We start from the raw sequence: 19587 nt of genomic DNA, 5'->3' as shown, positions 1-19587 counted from the left end.
GTAGAATAGTGGTTTCCAGAGGCTGAGAAGGGTGAGAGGATGGGAAAGATGGAGAGAGGATGGTTAACAGGTAGAGGGTGCACCTGAATAAGAGGAATAACTTCTAATATTCTATAGCACATTTCGGTAACTATGGTCTACAATAATTGTGTATTTCAAAATAGCTAGTAGAGAGGATTTTGAATATTTCCAACAAGAAAATTGATAAACGTCTGAGGGAATGGATATATAAATGACCCCGATCTTCTGTTCATTACATGTATACATATATTGACACGTCACATTGCACCCTAATATATATATATAATATATATATATGTTCTATATATAATCACTACGTGTCAATTAAGAAACTCAAAAATATTTTTAAAAATTGGGTGTCACTGACATATAGATAATATATAAAGCTATGTGACTGGTTATGTTTACACATAGGAAATAAATGTAGACAGAGGGTAGCAGAGGGTTGAACCCAGGATCTAGGAGGGGGATGCTGAGAAGAAGGAGAAGAACCAAAAGAGTCATGGTATTCTAGAAGCCAATGACAGTGTTCCATGGAGAAGGAAGTGAGTGGTGGTGCTGGCTGCTGCTCAGAGACTCAGAACAATGGAACTAAGGAGGGACCTTAGCTGAGAGTAAAGCCAAGGAGAGTGTTTTGGAACTTTGGGGTGGAAGAGTGGAGGGTGAAATGACTAGCAGAATGTAGTCAATATGCTGAGCCTGGAGTTTGGTGATCATAAATTTAAGGCCAGGCAATAAGGGCAGGGTCTTTCTCCAACCATCTGCTTCAGTGCAAAGGAAGGGATCTGGAGAGACAGAAGGCAGGCAGAGAAGTTTGAAACTGAAATTTTGGAGAGGGTGCAGATGTTGATAATGATGGAGTATAGGGTGTCATTGTGAGTGGGTGACTATGAGCAGACCCACTGTTTTGGGCCTCTGGTGGATATGCCTGATGGAGGGAGGGGAAGTCCAGATCACTGAAGGGAGAGACCAAGATACTAAGAGGCCTGGGTATGGATGGATCATTTAAGAAGATGTTAATTTATTATGGGCTGGGGTTACAGCTCAGTGGCAGAGTGCTTGCCTATCATGCATGAGGCATTGAGTTCAATCCTCAGCATCACATAAAAAATAAATAAATAAAATAAAGGTGTTGTGTCCATCTACAACTAAGAATATTTTTTAAAAAGATATTAACTTATTATGAAAAATGTCAAAAATGAAGGCAGGGAGGGCAACAAGACAGGTTATAAGTTACTAGGACAGAATATCACAGGCTGGGTAACTTGTAAAGAGTACAGTTTGTTTGGCTTACAGTTCTGAAATCCAAAATCATGATTCTGGCATGTGCTTGGTATCTGGTGTGGGCCTTGTTGCTGCCTCATAATATGGTGGAGGCCATTGCGTGGTGAGACAGAGCAAATGCACTAACTTGGGTCTTTCTTCCTCTTCTTACAGAGCCACTAATGCTCTCAGGGGACCCCCTGGGCTCCCACCTTCATGACCTTATCTAAGCCTAATTATCTCCCAAAGACCCACGTCCGAATACCATTAACATGGGAATTCAGGAATGAAGTCTCTAACACATGAACTTCTGGAGAACACATTCAGACCATAGCAGAACAACTAGAGAGATGCATGAGGAGGGTGGTAGAGTCTGCTGGCAAATGCTTCCCAGGTTTCAGGTAATTGCCATTATTGTCGTTTTTGCTCACATGAGTGAGACACTGGGTTCGATACTCAGCACCACATGAATAAATAAATAAAATAAAGGTATTGCATTGTTTTAAATAAAGTGGGAGGAACAATAGTCTGGATGCAGCCATGAGTGTCCCTCCTCCAGGACAGTGAGACCTGGCATGGCTTACACGGAAGAGAAAATGACCACTAAGGAGAGATACAGGAAGTTATGCCCCGAGAGTGAGAGCCATGTTTCAGTGAAGTAAGAAGGCTCATCTGTTAGAGAGGAGGAACAGATGTGAGGATTTCTTTTTTAAAAGTTGAGTTTTTTTGGGGACTGGGGATATGGCTCAGTTGGTAGCGTGCTTGCCTCAGAAGCACAAGGCCCTGGGTTCAATCCCCAGCACTGCAGGAAAAAGAAAAAGAAAGTTGAATTTTTTTTTTACAAACATGTAAGTTTGAAGAGAATAATCAAGTTGTATCATGAACTGGGAGGTGATTTATTAACTCCCTTTCATTTCCAGGCTGCTCAGACCCTCTAGGATATAGATGAAGCTGTGTTGTTCTTGCCATGGAGGAAATCATTATTGAACTCAGGTAAGATGCCATTATGGGCAGGTGTCTTGAGTACCAGATATGTTCTACCACTTTGTGCTACCCATACCTGGCATAATATAATATATCCTAGGGGAAAAAGCAGGTGCAGCGGTCACTCAATGGCCTGGGATTTAGACTTGGATTCCTCTGTGTATTGGGAGCTCAAGAAAAGAGGTTAAATTGAGTCCTAAGGAATTAGGAGAGTTGTATGCTCTGTCCTCACAAATTTGTGCACCAAAATTCACACAGAGCAGTTAGAGGAAGCACAGAAGGACCCATAGATGAGAGCCAGAAAGTGTTGTAGAGATTAGGTGGGCTTGATGGACAAGTGACATGTTCAAGTCACATAGGAGATAAGATTGACCCTGTTCCACCTTATCTAGATGCCACAGCTGAGTCCACACCCTCCATCTCAGAAGAGCAAAGCACTAGAGCCCAAGGAGGCCAAGCTTTCCCAAACTTGAGGCATGGATGTACTATTAGTAATATTGTTGCCCGGATTGGCTTGTTTTTCATTAAAATACATTTATTTCCAAAAGAAACTTATTCCCCTTCTGAAAGAATAAGTCCAGCTTTCTATATGTAGAGAGTAACCATAAAAATATTCAGTGAAAGAAATTTACTGGATTTAGAAAAATTTATAATTATTCCTCATTTCCAAATGTGTCAACTGCTTTTTTGAGAACACTTTTTTTAATTAAATTTTTTTTAGTTGTTGATGAACACAATACCTTTTATTTATTTATTTATGTGGTGCTGAGTATCAAACCCAGTGCCTCACGCAAGTGAAACAAACACTCTCTGCTTGAGCTACAATCCCAGCCCCTCAACTACTTTTTTTTTTTTTTGTGTTGGTGGGGGTTGAACCGAGGGTCTTGTGCATGCAAGGCAAGCACTCTACCACTGAGCTAAAACCCCAGGCCCTCAACTGCTCTTAAAGTAAGAAAATCCCTTCATAGCCATCCTCCTGCCTCAGATGCTGCGATTACAGGTGTGTGACACCTTGTCCAGTGGGAATAAGCTTCTCTGTGGGAAGAATGAAATAGTCTCCATGTTTTTCAGTGAAGATGAAGTTTTATGTCAATAGGGTCTTTTGCTGTGGCTGTTGTTTATATTAATGTTAACGAGCACAGGGAACCAGAAAGGACCAATGACATCTAACTTGCAGATTAACCTATTGTCAACAAGTGATGTCTTGCTGTTTTCCTGGGTTGAAGCATGGAAATGCCATATATGAAAATCCCTATCATCTGTCTGGCTATAGTTATAATGGAAGGTATACCCCTGAGCTTGCCAGAGACTGGTGCCTGTCATTTACACACCTAGATGAGTCACCGTACTGCTATTTGATTTCATTCTCTGATCACACTTAATGTGTATCTGATTTATAAAATCACAATAATGGGGAACTAACATTATTCCCAATTTGTGCGTTGTTGTTCTGTTCCCAAGAGCTGTGAGCATTGCTATCAGCTTTATCTAGATGAAGCTGTGCTGGTCTTGTCATGGAGGAAATTATTCCTGAACTCAGGCTGCTTTCAGAAGCAGCAGTTTCCTGCCATTCTAGCCCATTATTTGTAAAAAGAGAAAAAAAAATCAATGTTATTGAGGTACAATTTATATACAGTACATGGCACCTAGATGAAGTGTACCTTTCTATCAGTTTTGACAAATTTATAAACATAACATAACCACCATCATAATTAAGATAGAGATCGTATCCATCATCCCAAAATATTCCCTGTGCTCCTTCCTAGTCCCTATACCTCTTCCATCCTCAGTGCTGGGCAACCACTACCTGCTTTCTGACACTTTGGAGTAGAATTGCTTTCTCTGTAGCATAAGTTCTTAGTGGTGTGTATATTTTCTCTCAGTCTGTTTTGTTTGTTCTTTTTTTTTTTCAGTACTGGGGATGGAACCCAGGGCCTCACACATGCTAAGCAAATACTCTACCACTGAACTATACCCCCAAGCCTTTTAATTTTCTTACCTTTTTTTTCTCTCTCTCTCTCTCTCTCTCACTCTCTCTCTCTCTCTCTCTCTCTCTCTCTCTCTCTCAAAGGAAAAAGATTTATTGCTTTGCTAGTAAAGGAGAAACACAGGGGTCTTCTGTCCCAGAGGCTGTGATTCTGCCCATCATCAGGATTGTGGACTTTTAAAGAGGTGACTCAAAATCTACATTCCACGTGTTCTCTGTTGGAGTTGTAATTCACTTGTTCTTTGGGAGAGTCATTTCTGAGATCTTCTGGTACCATCCCCAAAGTCTGGATTGCTTCTTTCCAATGGTGGGTGTGTACTCAGGACAGATGACTCTGCCTAGGTTGGGGAGGAAAGGTAATAATGTTAGATTAGGGAGGAGAGGGGAGAGAGGAAGAAAAAGAAACATGTCCATATTAAAAATAGGTTCCAGTGGCAGAGCAGCAAGGGTTATATTCAAAGTATAAAGTGGAACCTTTTTATTTTCTCAATGGTGTCTTTTGAAGAGCAGAGGTTTTAAATTTATATATATATATATTTAATTTCCATTTGATACAAAATATCTTCTTACTTCCTTTGTGATTTCTTGGTTGATCACATAATTCTTTAGAATGTGTTCTTAATTTTCTTATTATTTAGAGAGTTTTCTAGAGAGCTTTCACTTATTGATTTCTAATTTAATTCCTTTGTGGCCAGAGAACACACTCTGCTGTCACCTTGAGAAGATTAGGGAGACTTGTTATGTAGCCAAGCATCTGGTCTATTTTAGTGAATTGTTCATGTACATTTGGAAAGAACATGTATTCTGCTATTCTTCAGTGAGTGTTCTCTATCCATCAGCCAAGTCAAACCTTCTACATTCTTTCTGAATTTTTTTGTTCCCTTGTTTTGGCAATTATTGAGAGAGGAGTCTTGAAGTCTCCAACTGTAATTGTAGATTTGTCGATACGCACATTGCTGGGTCTTGCATTTTTATGAAATCTCACAATCTCTGTCATTTAATTAAAATGTTTAGACCATTTTGATTTAATATGTCATTGATATGGTTGGGTCTAAGCCTACAATCTTTCTATTTGTTTTCTATTTGATTCCTCCTTTTCTTCGTGCCTTCTCAGCTCTTTTCTTGCCTTCCTTGGATTTAATTAATTTTGAGATTTCCATTTTATCTCTACTATCGACTTATTAACTATTACTCTTTGTATTAACATTTTAATGATTTCACTAGGATTTGTAACACAAAGCTTTTCCTTATGACAACTCATTTTCAAGCTATGTTGTACTACTTTATGTATAAGCTGAGACCCTTACAAGAATATACTTCCACACCTCCTGCTTCTTTTTTTCTTTTCTTTTCTTTTGTGTGTGTGTGTGTGTGTGTGTGTGTGTGTGTGCTTTTACTTCCACATGTAATGTAAACTCTACAACTCTGGCCTTTCCAGAATCAATGTCCTGTACCTTCCAGCTGCCCCAGCCTCCTTGAATGCTAGTCTCTATATACTTCACTCAGTAAGACTTCTGGGCTCTGATTAGGTTTTCCCTCTTTGTGCCTCTAGTCCGGAAATTGCTTCCAGGCAGGAAGCTGTGGAGATGGTATGCCCCTCCTTGTCTGTTTGCTTGTCTGGCTCCAGTCCTACTCTGCGTGCTAACCATTGTCTGAAACTGTAGTTTCATGTGTCCATTCAGTTTTGTAGCTGCTCCCTGTCGGGAGGATGATACTCATCCCAGCTCTTCCACCAGCACAGGGAATGGAAGAATCAGCTCTGCTTACCTTAACCTCATAGGGAGCACTCTTGTTTTTGAAATCAAGAATTTTACTTGGTACTTGCATTATATGCATTCACATTAAAATTGACCACCACTAAAATGCAGACATGCATCAGTTAGATATGATAGTGGTAGATATACCTGCTTTGGAAAAACCCTGTGCTGATCTCAAAGTGTTACAAGTGGGTGGAAAACAGAGGGCAAGCAGGATGTCATGATCATACAGCTGTCAATGTCAGATTCTGGTCTAAAGCCCAGGAGGTTTTCTAATTCTGATCCCCAGTTTCTATTGAGTATTTCTGACTCAATACTTTTTCTTCTGCCTTTTCCACCTCTGTCTGCATTTGCCACGTCTTGAATATGGTTTAAGTGTGTCTCCATAAAGTTTTATGTGTTGGGAGCTTGGTCCCTAGGGTGATATTATGGGGAGGTGGTGAGCCCTTTAATAGGCGGGGCTAGTGGGAGGTCTTTAGATTATTTGGAGGCGTGCCCTTGGAAGGGATTAAGAAATTTCCTCTGATACCCTGGTTAGTTCTGAGAGAGAGTTGTTATGAAAATCTGAGCCTGGCCCCGCTCTGTTTCTCTAGTTTTCTGTTTGGCAGTGTGATTTCTTCCTGTAACATGTGCTCCTGCCATTGCCGTCTGCCATGAGGTGATGTAGCCAAAAGAGGTCCCTTACAGAGCCTGTGCCATGCAGTTTGGACTTCCAGCCTCCAAAGATGTGAGCCAAATAAACCTCATTTCTTGGTAAAGTTAGCCTGCCTAGATATGTCATTGTAGTAGGTGCAAAAAAGACTAATATGACATCCAAATTTAAAACAGGAAGCTTAGGGAAGGGGAAGAATCAGATGTTTGAATACCTACTCTTTTTTTGTCATTGTTGTTCGTTGGTTTGTTTTGAAGGGTCTTTGTTTGCTTCATACATGTAAAAGAATGCATGTACCTATAATTGAGACAGAGAAACCATTGATTCAACACTACTGAATCTACAAAATTTAGAATTAGGGGAATGTGGAAAAGATTATCTAAACTTTTTTGAAAACTGGTAATTGTGACCAAAATAAGCTGCAAAAATCCCTATTAACACTTCTGAAGAGTCTCCACAAGACCTTTTCCACGATTTTCATTACACCAAAGAATCTCACCGGGCTAGGGACTCCTCATATGCAAAACAGAAATAAAGGGATTCCCCTGACTGGTCCTTGTGTTGTTGAGTATTCTCCCTACCCTACCCACCCCAGCTCCTTAATGAAGCAGGTCTACATCCTCCGCTGAAAGGATCCCTTCCAGCATCACCTCTCACAGTTTGTCTACATGCAAGGTCTGCAGCAGGGTTCCAGGAACACCACACACTGAGTTCAAATCTGTGCTAAGTATATAAGACAATGACTGACAGTGAAAAATTATTCTTTAATTACGAACTCAGTCCATTTGGTGTGTTTCAAAAGGTGCACTACTTTTCTTCATTTATCAGTGAAAGAAGTTAGAAATTAATCCCTGACATCCCTTCCAAAACCAGCAAATGGCAAACGAATTTCCTTGAAAGTCACATATAGGGTGCATCCTAGAAAAGAGGAGCAAGATGGCTGCCATCAACCTTCATGAGCTTCATCAGATACTTAACTCTCCACTCAAGGGTGGAGAGAAAAGGCAACTTTCAGAAAGGAGTATATTATTAAATGAGGCATTTACAATATTGCTTCCTAAGAGCACCAGGTGGGGAACACATTTTCTAAACTCTATAGAGGAAGTGGAATGTGGAATCAATCTGTCCTCCTCACCTAAGGACTGACCACTTGTTAATGAATTCAAAAAACAAGACTAAAAAACAAACCCCACATACAGTCCCCTCCATCCCCAAAAAGAAGGAGAAGGAGAAGAAGAAGAAAGATATCCCAGATTATTCTCCGGGTTGGAACCAGTGAACAGTTCCAACAGATTAGTCTGTCGCAAAGTCATCACAAGCTTGCCTTACTTTTAAACATCAACAACAACCACAAAAGTTTTTTTTGAAACAACAAAATAAAAACTACTACCGATCACTTTTGTGACAATACACAAAAATAACTAGTATGGGGCCAGAGTTGTGGCTCAGTGGTAGATAGAGCACTTGCCTGGCATGTGTGAGGCACTGGGTTTGATTCTCAGCACCACATATAAATAAAATGAATAAAATAAAAGTCCATCAACACCTACAGAATTATTAAAAAAAAAAAAAAAAGAGTATGGGGGGAACATACCTATGGGCCTTGTCTTACATCAGTGCTTGTGGGTAGATGCAGGACTTCTGTCGTTACTACAGAAACGAATTTCAATTTTTAATCTTCAGTTTGATTTAAACATTGCTTTTAGCGTGATGCTGACGCCAGCTGGGCAGAAAGGACTCTGGAGAGGTGTTCATAGCAGCACACACCTGCGGCTCTTCTTTGATTCTGAAGGCTTCAGGGCAGCCAATATTGCTTCATCAAACACATTCTTTAGACCTTGCTGTGTGAGTGCAGAACACTCCACGTATTTGACAGCTTTCAGATCATAGGTCGGGCTCTGGAGTGATAGGCTTCTCTTTGTTCTTGGCAAGTTACTCCATAGTAGAGGGGTTGTCTCAGATCAATTTTGTTCCCAACGAGCAAGAAAGGAGTTTTTTGGCCAGTGGTGAGTTATTTCAGGCACCCACTTTTCTTTCACATTTTCAAATTAGGGTGGAGAGAGATCACCGAAAAACGGACTAGAAATACATCTGTGTGTGGCTAAATCAGCGGTTGTAATCTGTCATAATCCTCTTGCTCTGCGGCATTAAAAAATCCAAGTCTGTGACACTCTACCAATCAAAACCGTGACTGCCTAGTTGCCAAAAACGGTCGACAGGGCTTCGCTGCCGATCCCGCTGCAGCCTGGCTCTGGTGGGAGTCTCGGTGAGACCCGTAAGGCCGCCGGCCTCGGAGACGTGACGTTTCCAGCTGGTGAGTTACAGCTTCACTGTCTGGAAAAGGACTGCCACTTCCAGGGAGGGCTCAGCGGCCCGAAGGGCTCGGCGTGGTTGGTAGAGAAGGCCAGCCCAGCGTGTGCGAGGCCTTGCTTTCTCTCCCCGGCGCCTCAGATCAAAACAAAAACAACAGAAACCATTAAAAAGTCTCGGGTTTACACTCAACCGAGAAAGTACGGAAAACGTCACCACCCTGTTAAGCCGTCACCGTTTGCCTCCATGGCTGACTGCAGAGTTCTCCCTAGCAAGTTAAAGTGCGTGGTGCACAAGAACGGGAAGGCCGAGCCAACGTCAGGGCTCTGCGTTCGGGAAAGCACACGGTGGTTCGCTCCGAGCCAGACGGGAGTGACCCAGGCCCGGGAACAGATTCCCGTTGCCTGAAAGCGTTCCGAAGAAAACGAAGTTGTAGTCGGAGAACAAAGAAGGTGCTGAGAAGCTGATTTGGGTACCCGAGTGAGCAGTGCATCATCAACATGGATCCAACAGCCGAACCTGAACCCAAACCCGAACCCGAACCTGAACTCGAATTAAAAAGACCGAGGATCGCTTCAGAAACAGCAAAGCCGGAGCAGAAGCTGCCCCGAAACAATCTGAAGAGGAAAAGATGCAAGAAAAACAGACAAGCAATGAAGGGCACACTGATTTCAAGTCCCCCGACTTGGGGTCAGATCAAGAACCTGACAAACAAAGCTGAGAATGTGATTGAGAGTCAGGGTGTCCCTGTGACACCAGCTACCATGTTTATGGCAATGCTGGCCGTTGTAAATTGTCAGTCATCTGCAGTTGCATCAGATACCAATTCCAACACCTCCAAGTAGACATGCATCAGTTGCAATTAAAAAGAAAGGGGGACATGTGGAGAGCCGATCAGCACCCCCCACCCCCAACCCATCATCGGCTGATCCTGTGGTATGGGCAGAAACCAAGCCTGGGAAACCTTCCTTGCCAAAAAGGCAAGGATGTTAACAGACGCTAAGAGTTAACAGACGCTAACAGTTATCAGACATCAGATAACTGAGTTATCAGTTATCCATACAATGGGCTTCCTGTGTGCAGCTGGATGTTCCTGGTATTGCAACATTAGGATAACTGCAGAAATGTTTTTAATTTGTTAACTTTAGTGCACCAAAGAAGCCTCTTGATAACTCATGAGACTTGAGCAACTTACAATGCCCCTATAGTTGAACTTCCTAATTATGAGACCCTTTTAATAAACTTCCTCCATCAGAGTGCAGTGTCTCACCTGGCCCCAGCTTTACTTGAAAAATGTCTGTTTTTTCTCCATCTCCCGTTGTCCCTACTTGAGATTCTTTGTTGATGCTGGGTGCATTGGGACAGACCACTTTCTTCTACATTAATGCATGCTTCAAATTTACGCAGATTTGTCTCTACAGAAGCGATAAGAAAAATCTCTGTTCAGGGAAAAGTCAGCTTTTCTCCTTCATTTCTGGTAGTCCTTCCTAAAAGGTCATATGTTATAATTCTTAAGTAATTCTTATTGAGTTCCCAAGAACCCAGTCTTCCAATTAGACTTGCTTTTGCTATTGACTTTGCAGAAGTTCCTGCACAGCATTTTTTTAAACTTTATAGTTAGAAATAATTTAAAATTTTCAGAAAAGTTATGATAAAGAACTTCTGAATTCTTAGATGCAGCAATTGAAAAAAATATTTTTAGTTGTGGATGAACCCAGTACCTTTATTTTTATGTAGTGCTGAGGATTGAACCCAGTGCCTCACGTGTTAGGCAAATGCTTTACTTCTAGAGCCACAACCCCAGCCCAGGTTCACAAAATTGTTAACATTTTAATACATTTAAATTCTGTGTACTTCAGGCCTCCTATATATATTTATTAAATATTCTAAAACAGTTATCCCTTATTTCAGTGTGAATTTCTAAGAACAAAGATCCTTCTACCAGGGTGTCTTATCAAAATAAAGATGTTTGACATTGATATAATAATAAAAAAAAAAAAAACGGTCCATACATATTCAGATGGAAATTTGTTTGTCGTGTAGGATATCAGGAGGCCTGTTTTGCCAAAGGTACCATTGCCTACAACAACATACTTAATTGTCTGCATTGTGGAAATAGTTTTGCATCCACTTTAATTACTTCAAATTTGATGTTGACCTCAGCTTCTCAGCCAGTGTGTGGGCAGCACCGTGCAGGGTTTCCTGAGCTATCCCACAGAGGCATGCACCTTGAGTACCTACTCTGCCAGTTTGTCATTCAGCCATAAGATCAAATGCTATTGTTCTCATGGAAACCTTCTCTGACAGTTTGGGCTAGGTCAGTTTCCCTTTGACACCTTCCTTCATAGCCCATTTACAGTTGGTAATCACACATGTATTAGTGTGATTATTCAATTAACCCTCTCTTCTCCAGTGGTACAACACGTGAGGACAAGGACTGGATCTGATTTTTTTTTTCCCTTTTCCTCTTTTCTCTCTGCTATTCCCCGAGTGCCCAGCACAATGCCTGAAATATGGAAGGCACTTAATAAATATTTATTAAATGAATATAGTAAAAGTAAGAAAGCTGCCAACCACTCAAAGAGATGCTTGTGTAAGATCTGAATGAGAGTTTCTGGTTGAGCTCTGAAAAAACAAATGAGTTGGAAACTGGGTCCTCAGACAGGTTGTGGCCCCGGAGTGCAGGGTCTGGTCCTGTATCCCCTTCCAGAGGACAAGATAATGCCAGCTGTTTAGTGGTTTCCACTGTGGAGTTGAACCAGGGCATGCTCAAGCCCCTGAGTTAACCAACATACCCAAGTGATGTTAGTAAAATTTGAAGCTTCAACCTTGCCCTGAGATCCGGCAGTTACACACAATCCCGTCAGACACCTAAACTCCTGATTATCCTGGACTCAAGGTCAGGAAGTAAAAAAAAAAAAAAAAAGGTGAAGAACTTGAGATGTACTGGACACAATGGCACACACCTGTTATCCCAGCGCCTCGAGAGCCTGAGGCAGGAGAATCACAAGTTTGAGGCCAGCCTCAGCAACTTTGTGAGACCTTGTTTCAAAAATAAAATAATAAAAAGGACCGGGGATATAGCTCAGTGCTACAGTACCCCTGGGTTCAATCCCCAGAACTAAAAAAAAAAAAAAAAAAAGAAGAAGAAAGAATTAAAGTAGCAATCTTTACACATACTATCAGCTAGCAGACGGAGGGGTTAAGAGAGGGCCTAGGGGTTTAATATTCTTACTGTGACCCTGGAAATTTTACTGCTCATCAGCTCCTGGTATAATGGAAGATGAAGAGGACACCTGAAGGACAGAAGCCTCTATACTGGTACTCAATGAGCTTTGACAGAAAGATTCCCGTTTGGTCACTAGGATAGTGAACTGCTTTTTCAAGACAACAATTGTGAACCTGGAGTCCTGAGGCTCTGCCTGTCTATAAGAAGCTCTCCAGAACAGTCACCATGATCCTTTTCACCTTGAGAGCCAGCAAGGGACCTCAGAGATGCTGAAAGAGTTTTCTTTACACTTTTGCTTATATTTAACATCCTGCTTCTCATTGTTGTGGGAATAATGTCATAATAACCTTAGTGTCAAATTCTTAGTAGGGCAGTTTAGGGGCTGATCTCAAAATGTTTGTTTGTTGAACCCCTAAACCACAGTGATTGTGATAGTATTCGGAGACAGGGTTTTTAAAGAGGTGATTAAGTTTCTATGAGGTTGTTAAAGTAGATCCTAATCCAATAGGACCAATGTCTTTAAGAAGAGAAGATGAGGACACACAGAGGGTTGACCGTGTGAGATCACAGGGAGAAGATGGCCATCTGCAAGCCAGAGAAAGAGGGCTTGGAAGAAATTAACCCTATTGACACCTTGATCTTGGAATTGGAACCACCCAGTTGGTGGTACTTTGTTATGGCAGCCCTAGCAAACTATTAGACGCAAGTAGCAGTGCTAATCAAGTGAAAAAATGTTAAAATAGGAAAAGCTTTGTTAGTAAACTCTGTAGTGCATGATACCAAAAATATTAGCATCAGTATATTATGTAGCATGAGATTGAGGGGACACCGAGAAAGTGGTGATTAGTCATACCTGGGGATAATCTGCACAGAGTGAGGCTGCCCTTGAGCAAATTCTTGAAAGATGAGCAGCATCGTATTGGGTAAAGAGATTGGGCTAGAGGAACAAGGACAGAGGGTGAAAGAGTGTGAGAAGGATGCCCAAAAGCAAAGGCTTGAGGATAAGAAGGGACATGGCATGCAGAAGATCTGTAAGCTGCTGAAGTAGAAGTGGGAAGAAAAATGGAGGCTGGAGACGGTAAGCAAGGGAAGAGAAAAGGCCAGAACCAAGTTGGAAAAGGCTTCAAGCAGCAGGCTAAGAAATTTGGACTTTATTCCAGGTGCAAACTGGAAGGTGAATCTGGATGTGCCATGGAAGGTTAAGAAGCCAGTGGAGGTGTGTAGACTTCCTTAAGAGAACTCCATTTAATAACAGCAGAGGTATTCGGGCAAGCCTTCCACTGAAGAGGAAGACAATAATCTGGACTTCACTAAAATAAAACACTCTCTTAAAGTCATCAAAGAGATAAGATAGAGTCATTGCTGGGCTGAGATCCCGAAGAGGGCAGAAATCCAGAGAGACGAGGTAGATGTTCAGGGATGCTTCTGCCTGGGTGTGAAACAAGGTCACTTTGCATCTATAGCAATCCCAGGAGAGAACTTTAAACTCCTCACCCACAGCACCTTGGACTGTGCCAGTTTTCTATCACTTGTACAAGTCTGATGAGACAGAACACTTGCACATAAGAAGTCAAGTGAAGCAACCTTATTACATATGCATAGGTAACTAAGGACAGTAGAAACCTAGGACTCCAGAAAGTGCCTGCCCTGGGTTTTATACCCAAGGAATGATGAGCGTCACTGGGCTAAAATCTTGTAGTAGACATTCTGCTCTTGGAAGATCTGGAATAGAATCCAGGCAATTCTGATCAGATGTTGCATTCCAGAACATTCTGTGGTTATTCTTGAGAACCACAAGCAAGAATGTGGGGGGAGTGGAGGCTAATTCAGTGCAGGATCCCTGAAAGGACTGTGCTGCCTTGGGGTCACCAGCCATTTTCTAAGTGGGATTCTAAGGGCTTTGTGTAGCTAGCAAAAGGGATGAATGTTCTAACTTGGGGAACGAGAGATATGGGGCTGCCATTTTCATGGAACTAGGGCACAGATGGAGCTCCCATCTGGGAGGTGAAGACCACAAGCCCCTCTGGGGCATCCTGAGTTGGAGATGTCTGCCCCACATACACCTTAGCTGTTTTATTTTTTAAACCATAGATGAGTCACTAGTTTCATGACCCCTGTAATAGGACAGAGTGATCAGAAAATTCCCCTAGGAATTTAGTTAGTTTTCCATGGCATTAAGCCTTCAGAAATGACCCAAAGAAATGGGTGAACTGGTGTGTTTTTATGCTTAGGTGTGATGAAGAGGGGACAGTGGGGAGAAATGTGATCGAAAGACAAAAGGGTGTGTGATCTAATGGCAACAAACGGGAAGTACACAAGGCCCATTTGCTCAGAATCTTCCTAGTGCCTCCATGTCTTCGACACCTTTCCTTAGGTATAAGGGGAGCACCTCTTATAGAAAGTTCTTGTGAACTGCTTTAGGGGAGAAAGGGGAAAGGTGAGCTCTGCTTCTAGCGTTTTCTCAAATATCAAGGAACCAGGGCTGGGGTTGTGGCTCAGTGGTAGAGCGCTTGCCTGGCATGTGTGAGGCACTAGGTTAGATTCTCAGCGCCACAGGAAAATGGATAAGTAAAATAAAGTCCATCAACAATTAACTTTTTTTTAATTGTTAAGGTGCCACCTGTTGGGGTAGTGTGTCCTGAAACCCACCAAAGGACTCACACAACATATAATCCTTTGTGCCTGGCATCTTTCACTTGACATATTGATTTTAAATTCATGCCTTGGAGCTGCATGTAATCAATCGTTCTCATTGTCGTAAGGTACTGGTCTTCAAAAGTGTGGTCTGAAGATCCCTGGGGATCCCCGAGAGTCTTTCACGAAGTCTATGAGGTCAAAAGTATTTTCATAATCATTCTGGCTAGTTTATGTTATTTTCACTTTTCACTGTGTTGATATTTTCACTATTAGTGCAAAGCAATGCTGGGTAACACTGCTGGTGCCTTAGCACTAACCATGACAGTGACACCAAACCAAGAGTCACTGTGCTTTTCCCACCATGCACTGCAGGGTTTCACTTAATAATGGACTTCAATAAGCGGTAAAATTCATTCATTGTATTAAACCCAGGTCCTCAGGTGCATGTCCTCTTCTTATGCTGAGTGCTGAGATGGGAAGTGTACACAAAACACAATGGCTGACTTCAGGAAAAGCCCTGGCACAGTTGTCTGAGCCATGGGTGAAACTGTTCCCTTTCCTTGTAGGACACAGTTCTAGAAAGAACCACTAGCCATGATAAACTACAACAATTCAGACTCGGGTACTTTGCAGACATTTCTCAAAATTGAACAAAGTGAAACTATCACTTCAAGGGAAATAACTGCGTATTTGCTGCCAACGATAACATTTGAGCTTTCAAGAGAAGATTAGAATTTGAGAAGATTTATGTCTGCCCTGTGAGCTTGACAGTTTCCCATTACTTAAAAACTTGGCTGATGAGATGGGTGGTGATAGTAATGAATGTGATTTCCTGATATTTTATGAAATGTGTCAACATTTCAAAAAGCTGCTGTGATCTTGTGATATAAGAAGAAATATATATTTTGGTCTTTGGTCCTGACCAGAGCCCCTAAAACACTTGTAATTTCCTGAGTGATATGAATGATAGGATTATCTTTTGTTATAAGACATTTGTCTCCAGCTCTGGAGAAATTAAGGTGAAAGAAATATCTTCTTTTGTTATCCACAACAAACCCTCTTTTCAATCACACCTGAGTTTATGTGAACCAGGTGACTTGGAAAGCCTGGGAGGATCGGGGCTGAATGTCAGGGAGGGTCAACTATCAGTGATTTAATGAATCATGTTTTAGCAATGAAGCCCCCACTAAAAAATAAAACAAAACTAATAAGGTTTAAAGAGCTTTTGGGTTGGTGACCATGAGGGGGTGCTGAGAGGGTGGCACAGAAGTCCTACTCCCCCTTCCTCTGCCCTATGTATCTCTTCCTCCTGACTCTTCCCGAGCCCGATCACTTTATAACCAATGAGTAAATGGAAATCAAAAGCTTCTCTGACTTCTGTGAGCCATTCTAGCAGATTACCTTAAAGAGGGGGAATCATAAGAACTCTCAATTTATAGCTGGTGGGTCAAAAGTACAGGAAGTTTGGACTCACAATTGTCTTTGAAGTGGGTTGGTCATGTGGACTGAGCTGATGCTAACTCCACATACGTAACATTTGAATTGAACTGAATTGAATCGTAGGCCACTCCAGTCAGGGTCCACAGAGAACTGCAGATTTACTTGGGAGTGGGGGTGTATGTGGGCGGGGGGAGATACATTTGATGTCAGACATAATGAGTGTTAGGTTTTTTCCTTTAGCTACAAAAATCAGTGAACCAATACTTTTTAAATGACCAATGCCTGATGGTACAAAATCATGTACATGTAAAAGATCTGAGATAGGATGGAAGAAAAAAAAAACAAAAACAAAAAACCAGGTAGGAGACAAAAAGGAAGACTAGGAAATTTTAACTGAAGTTCTGCAGACCTTTCTTCCCTGACTCGTCACTTCCAAATTTCTGAGAAATCTGTAGATTGTAGAGTTGCCATTAAGTTAACACACTTATGAAAATTACGTTGTGTGCTATTATCCTACTTAATACATAGATTAAGCACAGAGAGATAAGATTTTAAGAAACCTATAATCTAGGGTAATTTCCAAATTGTGGACTGATCAGATAATGGAGACTACATTAGCCTAAGGATCCTGCAGACAACCAGGCCACCATAGGTGGTCTTGTGGTCACCAGCCTGATGTCATCCCACATACCTTCCCAAGTCCATACCTCATCAGGTTTCCTTTAAAAAAGGAGCCTGGGCCCCAAAAGCATATTGCTTACTCTCTTGATGGCTGCCATTCTCCCTTAAATACATCTTTACTTTCCTAAATAAGTTTCTGTGTCTCTAACTAGCACACCCTGAAATTCATTTCTGTGACATTTGTCACAAATGCCACTAATCCTGAGGTGAGTTCCCCCTCTCTGGGGAGTCTTCAAACCTCCTCTAGTGACAGATTCGGTTAAAAAAAAAAAAAAAAAAGCCAGACAGACCCATGGATATTAGTAAAACAGAGTTCTGAAATTATATTGATAAGATTTCTGCTTACTTCTTGAGACTAATCTTTAAGAAATTTTCTCTTGACACATTTGAGTGAGTATTAGAGGAGAGTATACTCAATTTAAAATTCCCTTTCCTTTTCCAATCACATATTTATGAAGCTATGTTTTTATATATGCAAAGCTATATTTCTTTGTAACTTCAACCAAACAAACTGAATTCACAAGCAAATATGAGACAACTGCATCCTATTAAACTTGATATTAAAGAGATTTGAAAGAAATGCAAAACCAATGACATTCTTCTCACTAATGCTTTCTGTTTATAGTTATTATCCATAAAATTTTGAGACATATGCTACTTTGTGAGGAGTTCATTATTCTCATTTCAAGTGATATAATAGCAAAATATTTAATGAATTTTCAGCTTAAATCCTAGTGTGAAAAATATTGATAGTTCTTCGTTGCCTTAAGAAATAAAAAGCAACCATGAGATCAAAGAGTTCCAGAACTGCTACTTTTGCATATTCTACTAGGCTGTACCACATTTTGTAAAAGAAAAAAAAGTTAACTGCAAATAAGTTTATCTTCAATTAATTTAATTTCTCAACTACCTGGAATAAATGTCATTTTTCAATTCCTGGTCCAGCTGACACATGTAAGCCCTCAGTTGGGTCATAAGGAGGGCTCTGGAGCCTGTGGGGAGGAACTCCTCTTAGTGTGAACCAAGCTGAGGAATTGGGGACAAATTATTGTAGCAATATTACTGTCTTAAAAAGAACCTGTCTCCCCCCATGAACCATGCCTACTCCATGATCTTGCAGTCTACTATGTGACTTTGCTATGCCTCTTCAAAACATGTAGGGGCTATTCCCTGCACCCCTTGAGTCTGGGGTTTTGCCTTGTAACTCTCATTGACCACTCTAATGCAGTGGAAGGGACACTGTGTTATTTTCAAGACCTACTGGAGGATGAGAGGCCATTTGGAGAGAGAGACCCAGCCAGCAGCCAGTCCTCACCAGCAGACCTGTGAGCCCCAAACCCAGTTGATCACCCTCCTGATGGTGAGCCCAGCCAACTCCATGTGGAGTAGAAGGTGAGTCATCTCAACCTTACATGTTGCCAGCCCACAGAATCAGGAGCAGAATCTTCATCATGGCTTTAATCCACTAAGATCTGGGGTGATTTGTTGTGCTGCAATAGGTAACTGATACACTGTGGGAACCCTGTGTGAATTTAATCTAATGAAACTTCACAATTCCAAGCTTACATTTGCATCTTTTATGTGATGCATGTGCCGGATACCTCCCCTTGGCCCCTCTCGATCCACTCTCCACCTTTTTTATACTTTGTTCTCTACACTAGGAGGCCAACTTATGAACACCGCTGTGCCATTTGGCCAATGGGGAGCCCAGTGCAAGATGGTAGGAAGGAGAGTAATGAAGTTAGGATATTTTTTCCTTCCCAGATTCTCTTCCTTGTGACATCACCATCAGTTGACTGAGCTCCTCAATCAAAGGTCCTTCTCTCCAGGTTGTAGATTCTAGATGACTGTTTTCTTTTAGGTTCTGATAGTTGCTCCTTCTTTTTGCCCCACTTCAGTTTAGGGGTGGGAACAGCTCAATTGCAATTAACTGCTTGGTAGTGATTATCTTTTTTGGTTTTCCTCACTTATATCTTTCTAAATAGTTTCTCTTTTTTTAAAAAAATATTTTTAGATGTTGATGGACCTTTATTTTTATTCACTTTTTCTGCGGTGCTGAGAATCAAACCCAGTGCCTCACACATGCTAGGCAAAGCGCTCTACCACTGAGCCACAACCCCAATCCCTAAATAGTCTCTGTTAATAAGCCTTTCTTGCTTGATCATATTTTGCTTATTTTGCTGTTTCCTATTGATATCCTAAATAATAGCTGATATTAGTCCCAAACCTCTCTTCAGAAATTCTAGTGATCTTCTTTAAATGGAGACATATTGGAAACAACCAAGATACCCACCACTAAGGAATTAGCTAAGTTATGTTACCTACTGGCAAAAATTCTTGAGTGTTGGGATTCCCAGCAGATTTCCTGTTACCAGCATCTACACAGATAGAGGGCCAGGTGAACTTTGTAGAAGGTTGGGCTCTCAGGACCAAAACCTAATCTTCCAAACTCCCAAGTTCCCCAAAGTGTCTTACAGTGTGAACCTGGAGGACTCTGAGCTTCATAAGTGTCCCAAAGGTAGGACTTAGGGTAGACAGTGATGGAGAATTGGATGGAGTTTAAACTAGAGTTCTTTTGTTCCTTGGCAAGGTCCCTGGCCTCACATATATACACTAGTTCTGCCCC

The 19587-nt window shown here is 41.4% G+C and overlaps 1 protein-coding gene and 1 pseudogene across 2 annotated transcripts in view; one reads left to right on the top strand and one right to left on the bottom strand.

Moving 5' to 3' along the window:
- Positions 1–19587, top strand: part of LOC306649317 (zinc finger protein 10-like) — a 73047-nt gene that overhangs the window by 822 nt on the left and 52638 nt on the right. The window contains exons 2-4 of the mRNA XM_079120163.1: positions 1459–1685; positions 2205–2277; positions 15407–18353. The gene's annotated coding sequence lies outside the window, so the exon portion shown is untranslated. The remainder of the gene's footprint in view (positions 1–1458; positions 1686–2204; positions 2278–15406; positions 18354–19587) is intronic.
- On the bottom strand, positions 5666–8837 carry LOC306649319 (cell division control protein 42 homolog; annotated as a pseudogene). The gene has a single exon. The product of its transcript is annotated as a cell division control protein 42 homolog (transcript).

The sequence above is a fragment of the Sciurus vulgaris genome (genome assembly GCF_902686455.1).
Source record: "Sciurus vulgaris genome assembly, chromosome: 18".
NCBI lineage: Eukaryota > Metazoa > Chordata > Mammalia > Rodentia > Sciuridae > Sciurus > Sciurus vulgaris.
Note: the sequence above shows the minus strand (reverse complement) of the source record. Positions and strands in the feature narration are given on the sequence as shown.